Source organism: Pan troglodytes, chromosome 15 (genome assembly GCF_028858775.2).
Source record: "Pan troglodytes isolate AG18354 chromosome 15, NHGRI_mPanTro3-v2.0_pri, whole genome shotgun sequence".
Taxonomy (NCBI): domain Eukaryota; kingdom Metazoa; phylum Chordata; class Mammalia; order Primates; family Hominidae; genus Pan; species Pan troglodytes.
The window spans coordinates 34,521,389-34,530,682 of record NC_072413.2 but is presented as its reverse complement, the minus strand read 5'-3'; positions in this window follow the sequence as shown (position 1 = coordinate 34,530,682).

Genomic DNA, 9,294 nt, shown 5'->3' with positions numbered 1-9,294 from the left:
CTGTATTCCAGCCTGGGTGACAGAGTGAGACCCTGTCTTAAAAAACAAACAAAAAAGGTTTGGTTGCAAGAATCAGAAATCTACCAAATAGCTTGGAAAAGAGTTGTTGCTAAAAAGGAGCAGAAATCTGGAACTTTATTGCAGGAAGTACAGTGAAACACTGTAGGATCTAGAAAGTCGCCAGCAATTAATCTCTTTCTGTGTCTCTGACTGCCTCTCATTCTTTGTCTCTGTCCTCTACTCACCTTGTTTTCTGCTCTCCCTCTCCTTTTGTCTCTGTTACTCTGCCTTTGTTTTTTAAATCTTACACATAATCATCTATGTACCTACTATATTATCTTTCTGTGGACTGGTTTCTCTGAAGACCTTTTTATCTCTGCTTCCCCACATGGAGTGACATGTTAGTCCTGTCTTCATTAGTCCTGTCTTCAGAGCCTCGGCTTGTTGTGTTTGAGCTGCTATGGTGCAAACTCTGAACTCAGCTCTAGAACTTCACAACTCCAGTGACTGCTGCTTACCTCATGTTTTGTGTTTCTTAGCTCATATTCTCCAGAGATTAAACCAGACTCAGTGTGACCAGGCATCTCAGTCAGCTGTGGCCAGATGGGGCCGAACCTCTTCGTAAGAAGTTTGCAATGTACACACAACCTTGCGAAACCATTTGTGGCGGCCCTGAAATTGTGGTCACCTCATAGAAAATGTAGGCATTGGAATCATTCCCAAGAAGATAGGGGCTAGGTGGATTCCACCGATGACTTACCACTGTATTTCATTTCTGCAGAGCAAACTTACCCCTCAAGATGTTCTTTTCTAGCATGATCCCGTATTATAAGTACAGCTACAAATACCTATTCCCCACTCTGCATCTGGTCCATGTGATCATCATCCTGTCAGAAAGACATCCTCCACATTTAGTGACACATTTTACTATCAGCACACCAGCCATTCAGTAGGGAAAATTAAAATAAAAAATTATCAATTAGAAAAGGAGGCTGACTTGATGGTAGGGAAGGAACTTAGAAAACAGGATCATACACTGATCACTAGTCCAGACCAATAAATGCCATAAGTCTGTTTCTTGCCTAGGTAATAGAATAACTTCCTAAGTCATGCTTTGGGGGTCCTAGGATATGCTCACTACGATTCCCTCTTTCCATTGTCCTCAGGCCTACCTTCTGAGGGACCTAAGAGAGGAGTCTTCTCTCCACTTGAGTAATTATTATCTGGTGCCAGCAGCCTTTTCTACTTGAGTCTGGAGCCTGCAGAAGAGGCTCAAGATTCAACACCATCTTGATAGGAGTTGGGATAGGTACTTGTCCAAGACTAAGGTTCTTCTGGTGATAACTACCCCAGAACATTAGTGGGCTCTCAGTCATTGTCCTGAGTACATCTTTGACTGAAACGTGATGCCAGGAATTTCTGTGGGATAAATTTGCTCCCTTCATCACAAGGCTGCCTAATGACCTTTTTACCTTCAGGATTTTTATTCAGCTTTCTATTCCCATTGTTTCTAACGGCCTTGTCCTCAAGAGAATAAAGGAGCACAAGTGATTGGAAAGAGGCTTGCTTGCAGGGACTGGAAAGCACCTCTTCCCTAGTCTGCCCTATAGATCTCTCCCTTCCACAGGTTAAATTCCAGTCTATAAAAGTGTTTTACGAGGGGTTGGTGGGGCTGGGATTGGGCATCAACATGTTTATCCTGTGGGAAAGGCTTAGGATTCCCACACTAGTCTGGGTACTGTTAGATATTCTTTCAATTGCTGCCCTCTTGAGCTTTTTCAAACTCATGAATAATATCTGGACCTGGTCTCCAGCAATCTCAGCAGAAGATTCCCCTTTTGAAACAGATCATTTTCCCTGCCTTTCTCTATCTGCTTTTAGCCAGACAACCTGCACATGTGGTTTGGTCCCAAGAGATAATAGGTCATTGTTCAGCTCTTTTGTTATCACTTACCTTCAAAGTACCAGTTTTCCATAGAATAGGGAATCCTCTCTGTCCACCCCCTACCTCTGTCCCTTCTCTTTGCTTTAACTCCATGGTTAGTTTTACATTTTCACTGAGGATCTGCTACTTGAGCAATCCTATTCCTGGCACTAGTTTCTGTTTTAGAGATTTGCTGTTTTCAAGAAACAGGAGCCCAATTCTAAAATAAAGGGGTGGTGGTATAAAGAATGTAAAGAATCCAAACTGCAGGAAGTTTAGGCAGATTTTGTTACTCTTTATCCCTCACTGGGCCACATTGTCTGGATTCTGCACACCCTTCTTTCCCTTTGGAGCTTGGCTTCTCTGAAGATTTCCTCCTTTCTGCTTCCTTGCAATTTAGGCTTGCCCAGGGCTTTGGGCTCCGTGGAGCTATTTCTGACGTAGCTCTTTGCTTCCAGTATCCCTTGTTTGTTCCTTATGATTCAAAATCTGGAACAGGAGTTCATATTCTCAACTTGGGCCAACTGTCCACCCCAGAACAATGACCTGTGGCTTGAACGGTAGAATCTCCAAGAACAAAATAGCCACATGTGCCCAGACCTTTGGGGGAATGAAGAGCACTTCCAATAAAGAAAGCATGAGCTGAGACCCCTGACCCTGTTACCTAGACTGATGAAAATGCAGCTGGCCTTTATAAAACTTTCAGTTCCATAAGAAATACTTTTTTTTTTTTCAGTGACATTAACGGGAAATACTTTATGATCCAAGAGATAGCATCCAGGTTCATTGTAAAAAAATTTTAGTTTGGGGCTTCTTTTTTGAGCAGTTCTAAATGTAAGAATTAATATTTCATGACTTTTACTCTTCCTTAGATATCCTCCAAATGACAAAGAGAAAATTTACTTTTAAAAATAGAATAAAGCTCCTATTTTGTAAATCTCATATGGGTTCTTTGGACTCATAAATCTAAGACATGAGATCTTTTCTGTATCTTTCAGAACTCACTATCTTATTATCCTAGGAATTATTCAATCATTACTAATCAATTATTCCAAACTATGCTATAAAAATAAAGACTAAAATAAAAAGGAAATGGAACATTGATGGAATTACCTAAAAGGATAATGTGATAGGAAAATAAATGATCATTATTATAATATCCTTCAGTTTTCATATAGCATTGTCAAAATTGTTACATCATCTTTCAAGAAGGTATGAAAGTCTGGAGAAACACCATCTTAGAGTCCTTTTTGTTTATAAGCTTTCAGTGAAGACAGTTGAGTTCAGAATTTTTCATTTTTTGCCCATAATAGCAAGTAGAAGAAAACAGAAGAATTTCCACAATTATTAAAGCAGAAGGTGAACACAGAGAGACAGAGGGCAGTACTCTAGACCCTAGATGACACTGGTGAAATTGATCATGTAAGCAAAATCTCAGACCATGAGTCTAAAGATGCATGTTCTAGATGAGCTTTCTCATACTCAAGAATGAAGGAGTGAACCATATATTTCCAAGGACAACAAGGAAATAGTATTTCCAACCAGGTACTCAACGAGAAGAGTTTAATCATGCAATATTTTGTGACAAGAACCTGGACCATTTAATTTTGCTAAATGCTGTAACAGTATTTGATCTTTTATGATGTTTATCCACCAAAATTTACTTGACATAGTTCCTGAGTTGAAAAATGCTGAAGATAGCTATGTGCACAAAGGTGATTTAAAAAATCAAAAGATGTAGAAATGAAAAAAATTCATTCTAATTGGTTCTTATAAATCTAAAAATGAAAATGTTTTGCAATAATCGCCATCATTCAACAAAATTATGTCATTAAAGCTTTAGACTTTATTTTTAATTTTTTTTTTTTTTTTTTTTTTTTTTTTTTTTTTTTTTTTTAAGAGATGGGGTCTCATTCTGTCATCCAGGCTAATTTCTGTATTTTTAGTAGAGATGAGGTTTCACCATGTTAGCCAGGCTGGTCTCAAACTCCCAACCTCAGGTGATCCACCAGCCTCAGCCTCCCAAACTGCTGGGGTTACAGGCATGAGCCATTGCACCCAGCCTGATAGCTCATTTCTTCTGAGCACTGAATCACTGTCCCTACTTTTTACACAGGGAAAGCAGTTTGCCAGCCTTGCATGTTTACTTTTTTAAAAAGCAGAAGCATGTGAACATTTCACAATCCCCACATTTTCTAACACTTTTATACATTCTTTGTGGCCAAGGTTTCCTGAAGGAAGTGTCAGGGAGAGGGGGGAAAGAAATCTCACATGTATTCAAATTTTTTTGGAGCTACTTTTAAAAAATAATCCTTTGAAAGTGATTTTATGTTGCCTAAATATATGATAGATTGTTTAAAAAATTTTGATACTCTTTTAAAAATTTAATGTTAGGCATTTGGACTTTACTAAAATCTTCAGATTTAAAAATTATATCTTAACTCTCATGCCAGGAAAAATAGTCATCACCATTTACCATCTAGTTCCAATGAATCTTAAAACTTTAAAAAATACGTATTTTAAGGCCATGCGCAGTGGCTCACACCTGTAATCCCAGCACTTTGGGAGGCCGAGGTGGCCGGATCATGAGGTCAGGAGTTTGAGACCAGCCTGACCAACATGGTGAAACCTCGTCTCTACTAAAAATACAAAAAATTAGCTGGGCTTCGTGGCAGGCGCCTGTAATCCCAGCTACTCGGGAGGCTGAGGCAGGAGAAGCACTTGAAACTGAAAGGCAGAGGTTGCAGTGAGCCGAGATCACGCCACTGCACTCCAGCCTGGACAACAAGAGTGAAACTCTGTCTCAAAAAATAAAGAAAATATATTTTAAGTCATTTTATGAATAATTTACTGAATTATAAGGAAATAGTTTAAAAAATAAACTTTACTAGAAATTTTAGTAAGAATTTAAACACAGCACAATTTTTATTTTATATTTTCTTAGTGTTGAAGGTAAAAATGGGCAATGTTGGTTGAATGTAAGTAACTGCTCAATATGTGCCATGAATGAACCTAGAGGATATCCACCTTGTAAATAATTATTCCATGTCTCAGATATATTTCTTTTAGGTCCCAGTTCCTTATTACTTCCATTTCTTCTTGTACTTGCATTGCTGAAATGCAATACCTCTTTTTTTTTTTTTTTTTTTTTTTTTTTTTTTTTTTTTTTTTGAGACGGAGTCTCGCTCTGTCGCCCAGGCTGGAGTGCAGTGGCACGATCTCGGCTCACTGCAAGCTCCGCCTCCCGGGTTCACGCCATTCTCCTGCCTCAGCCTCCCGAGTAGCTGGGACTACAGGCGCCCGCTACCACGCCCGGCTAATTTTTTGTATTTTTAGTAGAGACGGGGTTTCACCGTGTTAGCCAGGATGGTCTCGATCTCCTGACCTCGTGATCCGCCGCCTCGGCCTCCCAAAGTGCTGGGATTACAGGCGTGAGCCACCGCGCCCGGCCGCAATACCTCTTGAAACTTTGAGCCAACCATGGTGGCTCAAGCGTGTAGTCCCAGCTATTTGGGAGGCTGAGGCAGGAGGATTGCTTAAGCCCAGGAGTTTGAGGCTGCAGTGAGCCAAGATCGCACCACTACACTCCAGCCTGGGCAACAGAGTGAGATTCTGTCTCGAAAAAAAAATTTATATATGTAATATCAAACAATGAAGAGACATGGAAGAAATTTGAATGCATGTTACTAAGTAACAGAAACCAAGCTGAAAAGGCTACATGTTAAATGATTCCAGCTATACCATATTCTGAAAAAGGCAAAACTATGAAGACTGCAAAAGATCAATAGTTACTAAGGGTTGAGTGAGGGAAGGTGAGGGGTGGAGATGAATAGGCAGAGCACAGAAAATTTTAGGGGCAGTGAAAATACTCCCTGATACTATAATAATAGATGCATGCCATTATACATTTGCTTAGACCCATAGAATGTACAACACCAAGAGTGAATCAATGTGAAGTGTGAACTTTGTGTGAAAATGACATGTCAGTATAAGTCCATCAATTATAACACATGTACCACTCTGATGAGGGATGTTGATAACGGGGGAGTCCATGCCTGTGTAGGGGAAGGGCGCATATGGGAAATCTCTGTACCTTCTTAGTTTTGCTGTGAACCTAAAACTGCTCTAAAAAAATAGTCCTTTTAAGTAGGGACACTTTCAAAAATAACCCATCCTTACATGACAAAATGCTTCAAATGTTCTTATTCTTGTGACTTGCAGTTTTTGGTAACCACAGCACTGTCTGAGAAATCCAATTTATTGCAAGTACTATTTTCTTGTCTTTAAATGGCCTTTGTAGGATGGTCTTTGTCTTACACTGCTTTAAATCACTAAGAAATAGAATTTTCTTCCAAGTTATCTTAAAATTAAAAGTTTGAAATATTTATATAATTTTAGATTATCAAGTTAATAGAATTTTTTTGCTATTCTAGAATTGTGAAATTAGGGGTCCATTAAAAAACTATAAACTTTTCAAACATACAGAAAAGTACACAAAATCATATATCAAACAACTGTGTCCTGCCACCTAGACTTAATAAATGTTAATATTTGCTTCAAGTTTTTATTTTTAAAGAACCAGGCCAAGTGCAGACATAGATAAAATCTATCCCTTTCTCTCTCTCTCTCTTTCTCTCTCTCTCCAGTGAGAATCACAATCCTGAAGTTCATATGCATCATTCTCAGGCATTTTTAGTATTGTTTTGTTTTTAACACATTCTGTTAATTACATATTTGAAACTTGCTACATTTCACTAAACATTGGTTTTGGGTTTTAACCATACTGATTGATGTAGCTCTACTTTACCAATTTTAATTGCTATTTAAATATCTCAAATGTATGAATAAACCAGAGTTTATTTATTCATTTCCCAAATAAGAGATACCCAAGTTGTTTCTACTTCTTGTATTTCTTGTACAGGATCCTGACCTGTATGTGGTAGCCTCTGGAGTGAGTAACTATCCCAGCATATAGCTTCCAACTATGGAAAACAAGCTAGCTAAAAGATTTACTAGAAAGTAATTTTAAAAGAGGGATGAAAATTAACAAGTTATTTATGTATTACTGATAAAACCATACAAATATCTAGCAGTAGACAGGAAAGTATAACCAACCATAAAGTGTATATTCGATTTTTAACTATGGCAATTCTGTTTCTTTCCTATATCATCTCAGTTAATTTAAACATCTAGGCTTTAATAGCCTGGGAATTATGCTTTGAAATTCACTGCATTGCTAAAGGACTCCAGCCTTCATGTGGCAGCCTATTAAATAGCAGCTATTCACTGCCTTTTTTTTTTCTCCTGCTCTCAGAATCCTGATCTCATTTTTCTGTCTCAATAGAAAGACAAGGGGTAGATGAACTCTCATGCCAATTAACAAATCTAGAGAAAAAATATGACTGATGCTTGAAAGGTCATGGCCTCTGACCTTTATTTACCTGTATAAGGTAAAATCCAAAACAAGGGAATTAAAAGAGCATTCATTCTGTTAACTTTCGTCTCTTGGCTGAGACTATCAAACCAATGTGTTATTGTGATTAAAAAAAGGAATTATAGAAAGTCTATTCATTCAACATATATTGAATAACAAGGACTGTGCTGGGGCTGGGAATACACTGATGGAATTTCTGCCCTCCTAAGCTTTAATTAGTGTGTGTTCTTCCCCATAGCACTGACAACAACCCCAGTTGCTTCTTTTCAAGAAAATTAGGGGGTTCCGGAAACACCCAAGAAGCATAATTAACATGATCAAGAGGAGACATGAATGAAAATAAGCAGGAGAGGTAAACCTTATTAGGGTTTGTGTACAGTTTGAGTATCCTGTATCTGAAATGCTTGGAACCAGAAGACTTTTCTATTTCAGAATTTTTCAGATTTTGGAATATCTGCATATACATAATAAGATATCTTGGGGATGGGACCCAAGTCTAAACATGAAATTCATTTCTGTTTCATATACCCCTTATACACATAGCCTGAAGGTAATTTTGTACAATATTTTAAATAATTTTGTACACAAAATGAAGTTTGCATTTTGACTGAGATTCCTCACATGAGGTCAGACATGGAATTTTCTACTTAAGGTGCCATGTTGACGGTCAATTTCAGACTTTGGAACATTTCAGATTTCTGATTTTGGGATTTGTGATATTTAACCTGTATTCATTATGCAGCTTTTGTGTGCAAATTACAGAAAACTTCTATTCAACTGGCTTAAACTAGGGGAGGACTTATTACTATATGTAAAGAGAAGTCCAAGTTGGTTAATTCACAAGCTCTGTAACATTGTCCCTGAGGACGTAAGTTCTCATGTTTCTGATCTGAAGCCTCTAGGCCATTTCATGGTGGCAAGATGGCTGCCACACTTCCAGGTACCATATCCAGATAAAACAATATAGGACAACAGAAGAAATAGACCTCTCATGTCTCATTGGCCAGAATTGTATCACATGTTTCTTCCTACACTAATCACTGGCAAGAAGAATTTTTATGATTAGCTTAATTTAGCTCAATTAAAAATGATAACCCACATGCCCAATGTTCTCTATTTATAACTGGAAAAAACAATACTGTACAAACCAACTGAAGGAGGACAAGCATTGTGTAAAACTCAGGAGTATACAGACACTGATATGAATGGGAAATTAAGATCTCTGTGTTAAACAAATTAAGAGATTTGCATTTGATATTTCCAGCTGAAGATACTAGTTACCTGCAATAGGGAGACAAGATTAACGTTGGAAGGTGCCTATTCTTCCATAAACCACAAATCTTCCTGATGTTTTCTTGCTCTCAGCAATAATTACAAATCTGAAACTTCAAATGGGAAATATAACAGAAATTAGGCATCACTCAATAGTTAAACTCTTATTCATTTCATCAAGGAAACACCGTTACCGAAAGAATACTCTTCTCCCTCAAGAAATAAAAGTATGTTTCTGACTGTTTTATATTTTGCCAATGAGTTGAATTTTATGTTTTATGTTAATTATTAGAGTAGAAGAAATTCTTCTTGGATAAAATGATACTGCTGACAATACAGCAATAATCCACTGAATTTGTAGCATATTTTATGTTTTCAGAGTGCTTTCTCATACAGTAATCTGAGTTACATCTCATTCTTACTCCGGGAAGGAGTATATAACAGTGCTGATTCCTCATCTTTTAGATGTGAGAACTGGGACATGTCAAGAGTTAAAAGATTACCCAAGTTTCATGGCTAAGTAGTTAAAAGATCAGGATTAAAACTGAATTACTTTATTCCTAATCCAATGTTTTTGGAGCAATTTGGCAAGATCTTGTGTAATTTAAAATTATTTGATGCTGTGCAAGGCTATTTTAAAAACTAAAAATAATCAGAATCTCCC